The sequence below is a fragment of the Triturus cristatus genome, chromosome 4_1, assembly GCF_964204655.1.
Source record: "Triturus cristatus chromosome 4_1, aTriCri1.1, whole genome shotgun sequence".
In the NCBI taxonomy this organism is placed as follows: domain Eukaryota; kingdom Metazoa; phylum Chordata; class Amphibia; order Caudata; family Salamandridae; genus Triturus; species Triturus cristatus.
Window position 1 is genome coordinate 57,361,382 of NC_140585.1, and position 16,621 is coordinate 57,378,002.

The window sequence follows — 16,621 nt, forward strand, 5'->3', positions numbered from 1 at the left end:
ACATGTTGGCTGGATGGCTGATGGAGTGGGGTCCAGAAGGAGGCACAATGACCTTGTGCCCAGATGCTGTGGACACATGTTGGCTGGATGGCTGATGGAGTGGGGTCCAGAAGGAGGCACAATGACCTTGTGCCCAGATGCTGTGGACACATGTAGGCTGGATGGCTGATGGAGTGGGGTCCAGAGGGAGGCCAATGACCTTGTGCCCAGATGCTGTGAACACATGTTGGCTGGATGGCAGATGAAGTGGGGTCCAGAAGGAGGCCAATGACCGTGTGCCAATGACGCGAAATGTGGAACCCTAAGTATACAGGGCTCATGTGCTATAATCTGTTCCTTAAATTGAAAACATTCTGGAACCCCACTGTCCTCTTTTTTCCCACAACACATATCATGGACCTAAGCAGAGACCGTCCAAATCCGAGGTGAAGGGTGTGAAATTCTTCAGAAATGTTTTCTTATTTTTGTGGGAAAAGGAGGCAGAATCTGCACGAATCTCTATGAAAAATAATATTAATGTTTTGTAGCTCAGGGTCGCAAATAATGATGAAAGTAGGCCAATCTGTGCTCGCCATATTTATTTGTAACCTCTGTCAGTTTTTAGACAAGCTGACTGAAGTATATAGAGTTTCTGTCTCTGCAGACCCCCTTCCACGGCCACCCGCTGCTTATCCCAGCCTGCAGCCCTGCTGAGCGCCTATTACAATGAATGAATGTCTCAGTAAATGCTGCAGTTTTGCTGGTCAAAGTAAATAGCTGCCCCTCCCCCTGCTCTGTCTCTATTGCCCCAGCACTTCCCCCTTCCTCTCTACATGCCCTCTCTCTGTTTCTTAATATACACAGAGACAGAAAGCTTCAAAATATGCAGACATGTTTCAAATTGTATTTAGAATGCCTGAGGAAGTACAAAAACAGCTTTATCTTTGAAAAATGCCTGCCAAGGCTCAGACATAGACACGAGACCACAAGCCAATGCACAGATAAATGTCCAAAAAGATGTAAGTCTAGGTAACAAAGTGAAAACAAGCATTGGCATAGCCAAGAGGTCTCGCTTTTGGGACTTTATATGTGTTTAGCCATGCAACAGTTGATGTTCTTGCACCAAGGATATTGTGCTGCATAACTAAATACTTATAAGGTCCCAAAAGTGAGACCTATTGGCTATGCCAATGCTTGTTATTAAAAAGTCTGTACTTTTCTGGGGGTTTCCTGCAGGCGCGGCTGCCTCGGTGATGTGAGCTGTGCTTGTGAGAGAAGGGAAGGCGGTTATCTTCCTCTGCAGTATTAGCTCTTCCCTCATCATAGCTGCTGTGGTCGCGTTCAAGTGTAAGAATTCCAGGAATCCTTCTCCTCCCCTGACCCCGTGAACAGTTATGAATGCTTGTTTAGGGTGTGTTTTGTGTTCAGGGCCGCACCTTTCCCGGTGATCGCCTAATAGAGGGAAATGGTACATTTAGGATAGGATCACACATGTATAAATTAGCGGTGAAGCCGAGATTACAAACAGAAACGTTAAGGTCTGCGTTCGGCAATCTCACCACAGGAAGCCATATAATCCGTTAAAAAAACACATAACTCTTATGCGTAGATCGTGCATTTTAACGTTTTAAGGTGCCACAGACTAGAGTATGAGGAACTGTTAAATAAATAGAAAGTGCGACCAAGACTTTACACTTTCATTCAACAATAGATATGAGCGTTGCGTATTTTTATAAAGAGCTTAATTTTGGGATTGGACCCATTTCTAAGCCTTTTGCTTCTGCTTTTAGCGAATAAAACAACTAGGCCATAGGGCTACGGTTCTGTCTGCCAAGGATCACGCTATGCACCTAAAAGGGGATGCTGGGATTAGAGTTCCATAGTGGCCAATGTGGTTACTGCACTCGCCCCTCATTTCATTTAGCGGGGTGTTCTTGCTCTACAATATTGTTGCTCTCCATGCATTTACCACCGTTTCACATTTGAATAACGCTCCTAAAATAGAGGTGCGATATTTTTATAGCATTAATGCCTGTGTCCTGCTGTTTCCAAGGGTTCCCTAGTTTGAGAGATGAGAGGACGGAATGTAAGTTGAGGCGTGATGTGCCCAGGATCACACATTGTACGTCGCCGGAGCAGCCGTGATTCTGGTTCTATGTGTGGCACACTGGCTGTAGGCTGGGCAGGGTCGTCAGTGGTGGGCCTGGGGCAGGTGGGCATGGGTTGAGCCGCCAGCGCAGGATGCCCATGTGTGCCCGTTTCTCATCTCGTCCAGTTTGCTGTCTCCCAGGGTCCAACTTCCAGAATCCAGCCATTTGCGAGGGTTGCCAGATGCCCATCTCGGACCGTTTTCTGATGAGGGTGAACGAGTCGTCCTGGCACGAGGAGTGTTTGCAGTGTGCAGTGTGTCAACAGCCCCGCAGCACCAGCTGCTACTTCCGGGACCGAAAACTCTACTGCAAATAGGACTACCGACAGTAAGGAGCATGTTAGAGCTGGCATCAGCGCAGCCCCATGCCAGCTGCGTGTGCCCGTGCCCACTGTGCCAGGCCTGTGCCGCTGCGCTCCGAACGCCTTCCAGCGTCCACTGCCCACAACACAAACCGCATCACCAGTCAGTTCAGTTCAGTACATTTTTATTTCGATGATTAAAAACCATCATAAAAATACATAGTACAAATCATCAAAATCATCAATAATATACATTTCTGAACCGTACAATGTTAAAAACAAGATTAAAAAAGACATTCAATACAGTCTGAGTCAGCCCCTGGTATTTCTTAATGTAACGGCAGATTTTAAAAAACTCAAAATAGAGCATAAAGTGCGTGTGTCAGTTGCTCTTTGCAAAAATGATAGGGCAGGTTTAGCGTGACGTAGTTTTGACTCCTTTAAAATATTTACAAGAAATCTACGACGGGGGGTACAATAAAAGGAACATAATAGTACAAAATGAAGGGTGTCCTGCGGAGACCTATTGTCGCAGCCGCAGGCACCCTTCTGCTCAATTGTTAGGGTAAAACCAGATGGGTAAGCTAAAATGTTAGGTAACAAATTGAGCCTAAAACGACACATTAGAAATCTATCTTGCTGATTATACATTAAAAATAAATATGGTTCCATGCCCTCTCCGTTACTGACTAGAGAGTGTGAGGTTACAGATGTTTTAATAGAGTCAAGTTGTTTCCTGCTCGAATCATATTTGCCCAATAACATTTTCTGAATCCGATTTTTGCAGAATGGGTCAATCAGTGATGGTTCTGTGAAAAGTATTTGATGATCTATAGCCCCTAGAGATTCTTTAACATGTTTAAGCCAGGGAATTTGAAGCCATCTATCTCTCTGGAGACAGTCTTTGATTATTTTTCTGCTAAGCTCCGCTTCTGGGTTTACCCAGATTCGGAGCCAGGACAGAATAGGTCTTACTTTTATCTGGTCTGTAATATATGGGATGCCAAGTTCCGTATGTGCAATCGCTGCTGAGATGCAATGCGGTATCTTTAGCATCTTACGTAGGAATTTGTCTTCCTCTACTTGCAGCAGGTGTGCGTCCCTAAAACCCCACACCTCTGCCCCATACGTAGCTTTAGCGATGCAGACAGATCTATACAGCGTCATCACTTGCTCTGGTGACCATCGACCCAGTCTACGTGCAAAGTTTAAAATAGCACCAATTGCTGAGATCAATTTCCTGCATCTTTCTTCTAGCAAAGGGGCAAACCTAATCCCTCCATCAAACAGAAGGCCCAAGTACGAGAATGTATTAACAGTTTCAAGAACATGTGTTCCTATTTTAAAACTAAATCTTGTGGTGGGTTTTTTCCCTGCCACCATGACAAATGATTTGGTCAAGTTCACGGAGAGGTCCAAATTCTCCATGAACTTTACAAATCCCTTCACCAGATGTTGTAGGCTCGTTGCTGTTCGTGCCAGCAGGACCGCGTCATCCGCGTACAGCAGAACTGGTATATGGCGCAATCCTGCTTTAGGGCAATCAGTCTTCATGTCCAACAAGGAGCTTTCTAGGTCGTTTATGTACACGGAAAACAAAAAGGGGGCCAGGATACACCCCTGCCTCACTCCGCTGGTGCACGGGAAGGGATCGGTGCTCACCCCCCCCCCCGCACTATAGCGGACCTTGGCAGTGGTGTTCCAGTGTAATTCTTGTAAGATGTTTATGAGTTCAGGGTCAATTCCCAGTTTGAACAAAAGGGCCCAGAGTTTACTTCTATTTACATTATCGAATGCAGCCGCCAAGTCCATAAACCCCATATACAGAGTTCCATTACTGGCTTTAGTATATTTGGCAACTAGGAGATAGAGATTGAGACATTGGTCACTAGTTGATTTACCCGATCTAAATCCGTATTGGGTGTCTGCTAGGGTGTGGTGTGCTTCAGTCCACTCAGCAAGGCGATTTAAGACTGCCCTACCTAGTAATTTGGCTGACACATCTATCAGCGAAATTGGTCTACAGCATTGCGGGTTGTCCCTGCATCCTTTCTTGTAGATGGGGACAATCTGTGCTGTAGACCAAGATCGAGGGAGCCCAGTTCTAATCGCTGCATTTAGTACTCTGGTCATGATCGGTGCCCATAATTCGATGTTACTTAGATAGAGATCGGGGGGGGGGGTACCGTCCGGCCCTGGTGCCTTATTTTTAGTGAGGCCTTGGATTGCTTTAGTGATTTCCAATAAAGAAAATTCCAGTTCCTTGGGTCTCACCCCCACCCATGGTCCGGTCTTGAGTATTTTGCCCTGGTGATTATATAAACTTTCAAAGTGGGTGACCCATTGTTCAGGAAGAATATTAGTGCTGATGACAGGGGAACTAGAATCTTGAAAGCAGGGCCTATTGATAATTCTCCAGAATTGGGTATTTTCTCCTGCTTCCGTAGGTCTGCCCAGACTTCCTTTTGAAGCGTGATCTTCCTTTGTTTAACCTGAGTTTTATAATTATGCCTATACCGGGCTACTTTATTTTTATCTCTCGGGAGGGTCTTTAGACACAGTTTTAGCTCCCTCAGAGCCCGCGAGCAATTAGAGTCAAACCAGCGTGGATTTGGTGACTCTTTTACCGGACGTTTAGTTTTTAACAATCCGTCAACCACCTTAGTTAGGGACTCAAAAGCCAAGACCAACTCTCTACCTTCTTTTGTAAATTCAAGGCAAGCCTCTATTTGTTCTTTCCCTCTTTCCATTAAGGAACAGTAAAACTCCTGTGCATTGATCTTGGCCCACCTTAAGCGCCTCCCCTGGTCCGTTGGGCGAAGTTCAGTGCCTGAAGGAGCGTTCCTTACAGTTCTTACATTATAGGGAATTTCAAGGGTTAGGGGGTTATGATCACTAAAGTGGCTCCATTCCGTTTTTACCTTTTTGACTTGCTCTTTTGCAGAGCTCAATATTAGTATAAAGTCTATGATGGATGAACAGCCCCTTCCCTTAAATGTTGGTGTAAGAATATCTCCAACTCTCACATTCAGCAAGTCAATAGTGTGAGTGAGAGCAAACCTATCAAGGATCTTCATAAGGAGTGTTCCCTCTTTATTGTGTTCAAAATGTGGGCCACTTTCTACAGGGCAGGAGGACCAATCCGGGCTCACGGGTAAGAGTTTCTGGCATATGTGGCAATTGAAGTCACCCATGAGTAGGATTATTGGTTCTTGACCGCCCTGCCTTTGATCAATTTCTTCGGTTAATCTACTCTCTAGTTCGTGTATCACTGGGTAATTCCCATCTATCGACCCTGAGTTGTAAAAGTTCAATATTAGGTATCTCTGGCCCTGTCCCTGGAATATCACTGCTTGTAAAGTATGTGGTACCCACAAGGGCTTTGACCAAGTGCCTTTCAGATCTAAATCAACATATATGGCTAGCCCTCCCTTCTCCCTTCCTGATCTACCTTCCAAAGCTGGCGTAAAAAAGCATTTGTAACCCTCCAGGTGGTAAGGAGAGAGGTCTTGTGCCCAAGTCTCCTGTAGAGCTATGATCTGGAAGCCAGTGATATACTCCCTCCAGTCCTTATTAACGAATTTTCCCCCCAGGCCAGCTATATTCCAGGACAATATGGCTAGCTCTGCCTTGGAGTCTTTTCCTCCCTCTGATACCTGGTCGATCCGTCTACACATTTTCATGTTATGTATCATGGGCTCAATAGCATCCTCACCTCTCATCATTGGGGGGGCTTCTATCCTTAGGGATTCCAGGCTTTCCTCCACCCCTTTCGTGCTACAAACGAGTCCATCCCCTGTGGTTATATTTTGTTGTCCATTTTCAGCGGGAGGTAGTCAGTCGTTTTCATCTAACGACTGTAAGGGGGCAAATCTGTTTCTCCACTCTGGGTAGTCTCTGGTTGGTATAAATTGGCCTGTCTGATTAGGCCTTCTGTCCCTTTGTCTGAATTGTGCCCTTCCTGTGTTCCAGGTTGGGTAAATCTGATTGTTAATACTCCGCCTCCTTGGGTAAAAATATCCCAGGGGAAGGGTACAGATTGTACTAGTGTGATTCCTGTTTGTATTTCCCAGTATGTAATCTACCAGATTAACATCTCTAAAGTTTGCCACAATACAGTCCCCTCTTATATCTTTTTTTCTGCCTCCTAGCCAATTCACTCTTCTTACATGTAGAATATCCCCCTTTTCCCCCATATTCAAAGGCCTATGAATATTTAACCATTTTATTATTTTCGATTTTAGTTCTAAATAAGTTTCTTTTTCTACGGGTCTGAGTTCCGGCACCCCTGCAAATACTATAACGTAGGGGCATGCTTCCGGGGGTAAATTTATATGTGGTGGGGGGCTTTCTGATCTCTCAAATGGGTCGTATTCATATTGTGGTAGGCTAGTTAGGTCTTGAGTTAAGTGCTGGGCATCTCGCACTATTTGTGTAGTTGCTTGCTGTTGGGCTTTATCTATCTGTTTATTTCCGCCATTCTGTGGGGGTCCCCTCCCTGGGTGTGGTGGAGCTTTGGGCAGATCATGGACTTGTGCGATCGTATCTTGTATATAACTGGCACAATTGTTAGTGGCCGCAATTTGATTAGTGGATGTATTTATGGCTTGGTTAGGGCCTGCAGTAGGGTTCATACTTATGCTTATGGGGGCCATTGTCTTGCCCTGTTTGATTAATTCATTTGCAATTTTGTCTATCCTACTGATTATCAGTTTCATCTGGCTGATGATAAAGACTTCCAGATGATTTTTTAGATCGCCAATTATCTTCTCTATCCACCCTGGCGGTCTTACATAGGGGGCTCCTACATCATCCTCAGTGATGGACTCCTTGCTATTTTTGGATCTACGAGCACTTATAATTGATGTGTTTTTCCTGGGCTGTCCCTTGCCCCTCCCCCGTTGTTGTTTGGGCCTACTCTGTGTAGTGGGATTATTTTCCCTTGTCTCTTCTGCTCCAGATTGTGCACGCTGTTGAGCACAAGGAATGCCTTCAATTGAGTTGCTCATTGTTTCTGTGTTTGGGCTTTCTGAGAGAGTTTGGTCTCTAGATTGTATAGGTGTAACTAGTATTGGAATTGGTGAGGAAGACAGACTCCTTTCCATACGTTCAATCTCCCCCGAGACTTTCTTCAGCTGACGCGCTGGAGGCAGGGCTTGCCGCCGCTGGGTTCGAGTGTCTTCACGCACCTGTGCTGGGATTGCCCCGCCCAATTTGCCTACTTACTCTCGCTTCCCTCCCGCTCGCATCAGATTCCATGTTGCACCCCTCTGAGGCGGAAGCCGGAGGCTTGTTTGCTCAATAATTTTAAACTGTATGCTTGCTGTGTGCGTTCTGCACTTCGTGTTTTAATTTACGCTTCTATCACTCACCCTGCACTGCTGCTTCCACGCCCGCTCCTCGCGCTGACGATCTCAAGCTGACGCGCTGGAGGCAGGGCTTGCCGCCGCTGGGTTCGAGTGTCTCCACGCACCTGTGCTGGGATTGCCCCGCCCTCTTTTACCCCTACATAATGCAGACTCTGCCCCGACCGCGCCCAAGGCAAGCCCGTCTGGGCCCATCCGCGCCCTGAGGCGCCCGGTGGCCCGTAACTCTGTTCATTTAGATCCTCCTTCCGGCCACTTACTATCCTACTCCTCTGAGGAGCTTCACAGCCTCAATACTACCTCCATTCCCTGTACTCCTCTTGACTGCTCACTCTTAACGTCTTCAAGATGCTTGCATTGTAACCTTGTCTTCTCCGGATACATCGTACCTTCAGTATCATCAATTCCTCCCTACAAGTTTTGGAGTATCAACTGCAGATCCCTGCCCAAAAATAGGGATCACATTTTTGACTTACTGTCTTCCACCCAGCCGGATGCCCTGTTCCTAACGGAAACCTGGCTTCAGGCGAGCTCCGGCCCTGATATAGCTTGTGCCCTGCCACCCGGTTACGTAATAGTCAGGCAAGACAGAACCACCGGTAAAGGGGGGGGCATTGCGATCATTTTTAAAGACACTTATTCCTGCTCTCTGGACGCTGTCCCTTTACCTAACTGTGAAGCCGCACTCTTCAAGATAGCTGTCTCTCCTCGACTGACACTATCAGGCCTACTTATCTATCGTCCCCCTGATAAATCTACACAGTGGCTAACCTCATTTGCGGACTACGTAGCCCCTCTGGTCTTGAAGGCTGCCAACTTTACCATCTTGGGAGACCTAAATCTCCATCTAGAGGACCCACAGAATCGACTAAGTCGTACATTTCTATCCGACTGCAAAGCTATTAACCTGATACTTCGCAACAAAGGTCCTACCCGTCAGGCTGGACACCTACTCGACCCGGTCCTTTCTAATATTCAGCTCGACTGCACCTACCCTGCCCTTCCCCTTGACTGGTCTGACCACTACGCTACTCATTTTACTTTGCCTGCCGATCTCAACAGGTGCCTGCCTCTTCCCGGTACAAGAAACTACCTCAGAGCCTGGTCCAGGCTAAACATCTCGGCCCTTAACACCTCTCTTGCGGCCAGTTGCCCCGATATCAATCTTGGGTGCACGGCTTTAGCTCAGGAAGTATCGCATTGGCTAACATCCAATATAGACCTCCACCTACCACCACGTCTTAGGCCACCTACCCCGCATCTTGTTCCCGCCCCTTGGTTCACAGATGCCTTAAAAGTCACTAAATCCAAATGTAAACATCTGGAGAGGCTATGGCGTAAATCCTACGCACCAAATGACAAATCAATCTACCGTGCAGCACTCAGGCAATACCATCAAGCCTGTCGAAAAACAAAAGCATTGTTTGTCTCACAGTCGATTGAAAAGGCCATAAATCGACCAAAAGCCCTCTTCTCCATGGTCAAGAAATTAGCTGGATCTAATACTGTCCCCACTCCACCCGCGTTAGGGGAAGCAGAATGCAATGAAATTGCTGACTTTTTTATATCTAAAGTTGAAACTATCTACAATGCTCTGTCTCTTGCTTCCCCTACACCTTTGCCTGACTCCTCCATCTGGACCTTACCGAACCCACCATCCCTGGACATACTGATCTCCGAATGGCCTCTGCTGGATCCCAATTCACTGTATGCCTGTCTTACTAAAGTCAAGTCAGGCTCTCCCCTGGACCCTATCCCTTTGAGCGTCCTTCGGCAACTCTCCCCTGATGCTTTGCTCATTATTCAAGAGCTCCTTAACTCTTCCTTGCGGGAATCTATAGTCCCGGACGAATGGAAAAGGGCTCTGGTAGTGCCACTTTTAAAAAAACCTGGTGCAGATCCTAAAACGCTTGACAACTTTCGACCTATCTCCCTGCTGCCCATGTTTTCAAAGATCCTGGAGCGACATATTAATGTACACCTCACTTCTCACGTGGAGACCACTGGTTTTTTACATCCTTCTCAGTCAGGTTTCCGCTCCCAATTTTCCACTGAAACAACCCTTTTGGGGGTTACTGAGAACCTTCGTATCCATCTTGATCATGGCCAGACCACGGCGCTTATTCTTTTAGATTTAAGCGCCGCTTTCGATACGGTGTCGCACCCTATCCTTTTGAGAGCACTGAGATCTGCGGGGGTGTCCGGCCCCGCTCTTGACTGGCTGGCCTCTTTTCTAGACCATCGCACCTTCCAGGTGGTCTCGTCCGGTTCTTCCTCCTCTGTTCGTTCATCTGCGCATGGAGTTCCGCAGGGGTCCTCACTTAGCCCTCTGCTTTTTAATATCTACGTGAGAACCCTTGCCTCCATCGTTGAAGACTCTGGTCTTTCTCTTTACTCATACGCCGATGACACTCACTCTTTTTCCCTTTCTTCGGCCGCTGCCAACTCCCCTTCCGCTCTTAAACTAGGACTTAGTCGAGTAGCAGAGTGGATGCAGGCGAATCTCCTGAAATTGAATGGAGATAAAACAGAGGTGCTCATTCTGGGCAAGCAAAAGCACCTCTGGGGCCCTCCACATTGGCCGGCTGAAATGGGCCCATTGCCTGTTCCAGCCACTCAGGTTCGCAATCTCGGAATCATTATGGATGAATCACTCTCCATGCGTCATCAGGTGGTTAAGGTAGCGTCCACCTGCTTTTCCATTCTGGGGTGGCTGCGTAAAATCTTGTGGATGCTTCCAGCAGGATCAAGACGCCATGTGGTCCAGGCTTTAGTCACCTCTCGCCTGGACTACGGCAATGTGCTCTACCTTGGCATCACCCAGGAGCTCCAGCAGAGACTTCAGCTGGTTCAGAATTCCGCGGCTCGCCTCCTTTGTGAGGTTCAGTCTCTCCTTTTCTTAGAGACCTTCACTGGCTCCGCATTACAAACCGGATTAAATTTAAGGCCCTCTGCTTTCTGCACAAAATCAAACAAGGGCGGACCCCAGGTTATCTCAAGGCCCTGGTCCAACCATACTCTCCACCTCGTGCCCTCAGATCTTCAACACAGGGCAATTTTGTTATTCCCCGCTTTAAACTCTCGAGAATGGGCGGCCGCTCCTTCTCTAACATCGCCCCCAGACTGTGGAATTCTCTCCCGACCACATTGAAACGGGAACCATCCCTTTTGAAATTCCGAGGACCTTAAAACCTGGCTCTTCTCCCTCTAAATATCTGTGATGGGTAACTCATTGAATCTATTGGCGCCGGGAGACCCCGTGCGGGTAGCTGCGCGCCCTACAAATTCAATTACAAATTCAGCATCAGGTCTATTGCGGTAGGTTTTTTAGCTTTGTTAGATGGTACATCGATTATTCCAGCAATGACCTGATTTGGGGTATCAACTAAAATGGCTTTGCTCGTAGCCAAGCGTGTTTTTGGTGGTTTAGTCATTACTGGGGTTCTGAGGATTATCCCCCTACCTATTCACCCTGAATTCCTTCTCGTAGACACACAGAGAGTCTATAGTCTTTATCCCAGTGCACAGTTTTATGTCAAATGAGGAGTTCAAGAAACAGTTCAGTAGTGATGTCAGAATATTATTATAAGTGAGCCCTCAACAAGAAAATCATCCAAGTTGGGAACAAAGTACCTTTAAAATGTGGCAAAATCAAGGAGGGTGGCCCAGCCCGGCCTTATCAGGCCACAGACGGCCTGCCCTTAGTCCGGGCTTCGTCCGGTGCCGCCCGTACGCGTCCCGCGGTTGCGGGAGGCGTTCCTTCCTTTTCAAGCGCCTCCGGGCGCGGTGTTGCTGGCGTCAGGTGAGCGCCGCCGGGGCACCTGGGTAATGTAGTCCGGCCGTTCCCCTCACGGCGTTGTCTGGACTGTCCCCGGTGCAGCCGTTCCCCTCACGGCAGTGGCGAAATGCAGGACGCCTAGTGAGTTCCAAGAGAAACTTTCCCGGTGAGCGCTCGGCGCTCCTTCCTTTTCAAGCGCCTCCGGGCGCGGTGTTGCTGGCGTCAGGTGAGCGCCGCTGGGGCACCTGGGTAATGTAGTCCGGCCGTTCCCCTCACGGCGTTGTCTGGACTGTCCCCGGTGCAGCCGTTCCCCTCACGGCAGTGGCGAAATGCAGGACGCCTAGTGAGTTCCAAGAGAATCTTTCCCGGTGAGCGCTCGGCGCTCCTTCCTTTTCAAGCACCTCCGGGCGCGGTGTTGCTGGCGTCAGGTGAGCGCTGCCGGGGCACCTGGGTAATGTAGTCCGGCCGTTCATCTCACGGCGTTGTCTGGACTGTTCCCGGTGCAGCCGTTCCCCTCACGGCAGTGGCGAAATGCAGGACGCCTAGTGAGTTCCAAGAGAAACTTTCACCAGTCATTTATTACACACAGGGCTTTCACAACACTTCCGCAACCCGCACCTCCTTGTGTCATGTGTGTGCCTGGTGGTCCTGGTGTATTCACTTGTATAGCGCCCAATGCAGTTCGTGATGTGCTGTAGCGCTTTACGTCTTGGAGATAGACATTCGTGAAGCAGCCCCGTTGCAATAATCTGGAGTTTACCCATCACGCCTGCTTAAGTTGTGGGGTGCAAAATACACAGCAGTAGTAGTGTATATGTACCTTTAAGGGCAGCTGTATGTATGCGGTCAGACTGTGTCGTATACGGTTACGTTTTGTACATACGGCTAGGTTGTGTACATGCGGTTAGTTTGTGTACGTATACGGCTAGCTTGTGTACATATGGCTAGGTTGTGTACATACGGTTAGGTTGTGTATGTATACGGCTAGCTTGTGTACATATGGCTAGGTTGTGTACATACGGTTAGGTTGTGTATGTATACGGCTAGCTTGTGTACATACGGGTAGGTTGTGTACATGCGGTTAGTTTGTGTACGTATACGGCTAGCTTGTGTACATATGGCTAGGTTGTGTACATACGGTTAGGTTGTGTATGTATACAGCTAGCTTGTGTACATACGGGTAGGTTGTGTACGTTTACGGTTAGGCTGTGTATGTATATAGTTAGGTTAATGTGCTTACACTGGGTAATGGGCATTACATGGAACGGCACAATCAGGATTCCCCATCTCTTAAACTCAAGCTTTAATCTAAACTTTTCATAACGCCACAATTATGGATAAACACATTATAGCCTCCATAAACTTTCGTTGGTAATGAAATTGTCTGCCAGAGAAAGGGCGAATTGATTTCATTAGAAAAAGTGTTTTACTGGCCAAAATTTTTTTGAATTATGAATGGAGAGCGCGTGCTCAGCGTTTAACATTTGTTTCCGTTTCTACAGCAGCTGGAGACGTGGAAAGAGGCGCCTCGAAGCAGAGTCCCTAAAGCACGGGCCAGTATGAACCCGTAGGCAACTCCCCCTGTAGAGGCAACGAGGGGTCATCTGGCGATACAACTCTTTCAATGGAAGTTTATGATAGAAAAAGAGTGTTTTTCTCCCCACTCCAAAAAAGAAAAAAAGAGGCTATTTGTTTAGCACAATGAAAACAAGCTCAGTCAATTTGTTAACGACTCAGCTATGCTTGTTTTCTTGAGTCGGAATTCTCGTAAATATGGCCGCGGTGACAGCCTACAGATGGCACCATGTAAGGAATGCAGCTGAGATAATGCTCGCTCCCGAGACCCATAGGTCATGGGAGGGAACATTTCAACAAAAGGTGGGACAAACACACGCCTTCGGCCATTTGCGTGCTTTTGAAAGACACACGCTATGGCCAATGAAATCTGTGGGAGTTAACTAAATCCCAGGTAGCAGTCTGTGGGAAATTTGGAGTGCTTACCAGAATCCTCTCCATAGAGCATCGCATGCGCTGCCCTAGGCTCAACCTAAATATGGCTCCCCTCACCCCCAAGTTAGGTATGAAACACAACCATAGCTCGGTGCAAATGGTGCTCCCACTCTTGAACCCTGGTGCCACTTCACCTGCTGTACCATTAATAGTTACGACGCTGCTTACCTTTTCGAGATTTTTAAAAAAAAAAACAATAGAAACGAAAACAGATGGATTACAACTCTATCTGTCAATGACTCCTTCAGTTTGTTTAAGAACAGGAAGTTACAGAAACTTCCTGGGACCTCGCTTTCTAGCTATTATTGAAAACTGCCAATTTGGTGCCTAGGTTGTATGTTCTCTAATAATCAGACTAATTGAAAAAGTGTAAAAATGCATAAAAAGGATATATTATTCACTTTTCCAGGGAAGAAATCGTTGCTGGTCAGTCTTTAGCCCAAAAGAAATCTGATGCTTTCGGCGCTGGCATTGTAATTGGGAAGGTAGCGTGAAGCTGCTGTATGCACACATTCCATGATGTAACAACCATGTTGTGTTCATAGGAAGCAACTGACCCTGCAGTCTATGAGGGTGTACGAAGACCATCAGAAAAAAGACACCGCAACCTCTGACGACTCGTCCAGTGAGCAGCCCTTCTTGAAATGCTTCATCCAGCCTTCATCCCCCGCCATCTCCACCGTGGGCACCTCCACTCAAAAAGGTGAGTCCCAAAATGCACACCATATAACTCTTTAAGGTAGGTCCTTCCTCCAAAAAATTGGAACCTTGAATCCTCTTCCTGTTCACTCAAAAAGTAGAGAGTGCTGCCAGTCCATCCTGGCAAAGTGTTCCCTTCCCATTCCACTGAGGGGTGACCCCCCTCCCATTCTCACGGATAGGTGACCCCCTCACATTCACCCCAATAGGTGACCCCCCTCCCAGTCACTCCGATAGGCAACCCCTTCCCATTCAGTCTGGAAGATGGCCCCCCAGGCCACTCAGAAAGGCATGCATATTCCATTCCACTCGGACAGGTGATCCCTTCCCATTGACTCCGATGGGTGACCCCCCTTCCCATTCACTCCGATAGGTAAACCCCTTCCCGCTCAATCCGATAGGTGACCCTCTTCTGGTTTACTGTCCAAAGGTGACCCCTTATCATTCACTAAGACAAGTGACCTATTTCCATTCACTCCATAGATGACCCATTCCCATTCATTCCAATAGGTGACCACTTCCCATTCACTCCTATAAGTGACCCCCTTCCCATTCACTCCATAGGGTGACCCCTTTCCATTCACTCCATAGATGACCCCCTTCCCTTTCACTCCATAGGTTACCCCTTCCCATTCTTTCCAATAGGTGACCACTTCCCATTCACTCCTATAAGTGACCCCCTTCCCATTCACTCCATAGGGTGACCCCTTTCCATTCACTCCCATAGGTGACCCCTTTCCATTCACTCCATAGATGACCCCCTTCCCTTTCACTCCATAGGTTGCCCCTTCCCATTCTTTCCAATAGGTGACCACTTCCCATTCACTCCATAGGGTGACCCCCTTCCAATTCATTCCAATAGGTGACCACTTCCCATTCACTCCATAGGGTGACCCCTTCCCATTCACTCCATAGGTGACCCCTTCCTATCCACTCCCATATGTGACCCCCTTCCCATTCATTCCAATAGGTGACCACTTCCCATTCACTCACATAGGTGATTCCCTTCCCATTCACTCATAGGGTGACCCCTTTCCATTCACTCCATAGATGACCCATTCCCATTGACTGCAAAAGTGACCCCTTCCCATTCACTCCCATAGGTGACCCCCTTCCAATTCACTGATATGTGACCCCTTCCCATTCATTGAAACAAGCATTGGCATAGCCAATAGGTCTCGTCTTTGGGACCTTATACATGCTTAGCCATGCAACAATTGATGTTGTTGCACCAAGGATATTGTGCTGCATAACTAAACACTTATAAGGTTCCAGAGGCGAGACCTATTGGCTATGCCAATGCTTGTTTGCTTTGCCTCTGCTCGCGTACCAGCACGGCGCCCGCTTCATAGACGCCCCTTTTCATGTTTTGGACATCATATTCAAAATGCGCTTCATAACTTCATTATTAGACGCTTTATCTTTATTATTAAATATGCTGCACGCACGTCTTTGTTTTGTGAGATACGGCGCAGATTTTCGTTGCTCAGTCAAATACAGCATGTCTGATGCCGTTTTATTTATTTATGAATTGCGCTGCTTTGACTTTAAGTGGGCGCCTTTTATTTATTTATAAACGGTGCTGCTTTCACTTTAAATTTACCAAGCCGAGGTGAGCGCCGTGCTTCAACGTACCCATTTACTTCTGCACAGCGCAGTGCAACTTCTCCCCTGTTGTTGATTGCTTCCCCTGTTCCTGAGTTTGCGAGCAGGCTGCAGCAGGACTTTGTATCTCTCGATCCACGTAGGATGCTTGCAGAGGGACACTGAACTGAATTTATGGATGATCCTTGTAAGTACTATATGGGTGATCCTCTAAGATGGGACTTCCATCATACATAGCACTTGAATTTCTCAGCAGGGCATGTCATCTCACCTAATTTAAGAAAGAGTCCCGATTTTAAAGCGAAAAAGTTTATATTTTAAATTTTCTTTGCTTAATTGCACCCACTTCAAATACAGCAAATGGGAGAAATTCCATTCACCCGTATTATTTTTAGAAAAAACCCTCTTTACCGATACTAAATGTGGGCATGTACATACAAAGCGGTGTGCAGCACTGCGTACTTTGTTGTATCAGCAGCACCTTTGTTTCCTGTGTGATATGTGTGAAGGATTGACCAATGTACCAGAAAAAAACTTTCTCTTGCACTGTATCAGTAGCACACTATGGACAGCAGTCTCAAACAAAACACACGAAAAGTGTCACATTACACACAGCACTAAATACTGAATTTACTCACAGACTAGCAGTTGGTAAAAACATAGGGCCCGATTCACAGAACTAACTTAAGACAAAATCCTAAACTTACTACCATTTTGGTATTCACAGAAGGCA

The 16,621-nt window shown here is 47.1% G+C and overlaps 1 pseudogene; it reads left to right on the forward strand.

Annotated features, from left to right (window-relative positions):
• The first annotated feature begins 393 nt into the window (after window positions 1–393).
• LOC146839491 (T-box transcription factor TBX3-like) overlaps window positions 394–16,621 on the forward strand; it is a 40,643-nt pseudogene continuing 24,415 nt past the window's right edge.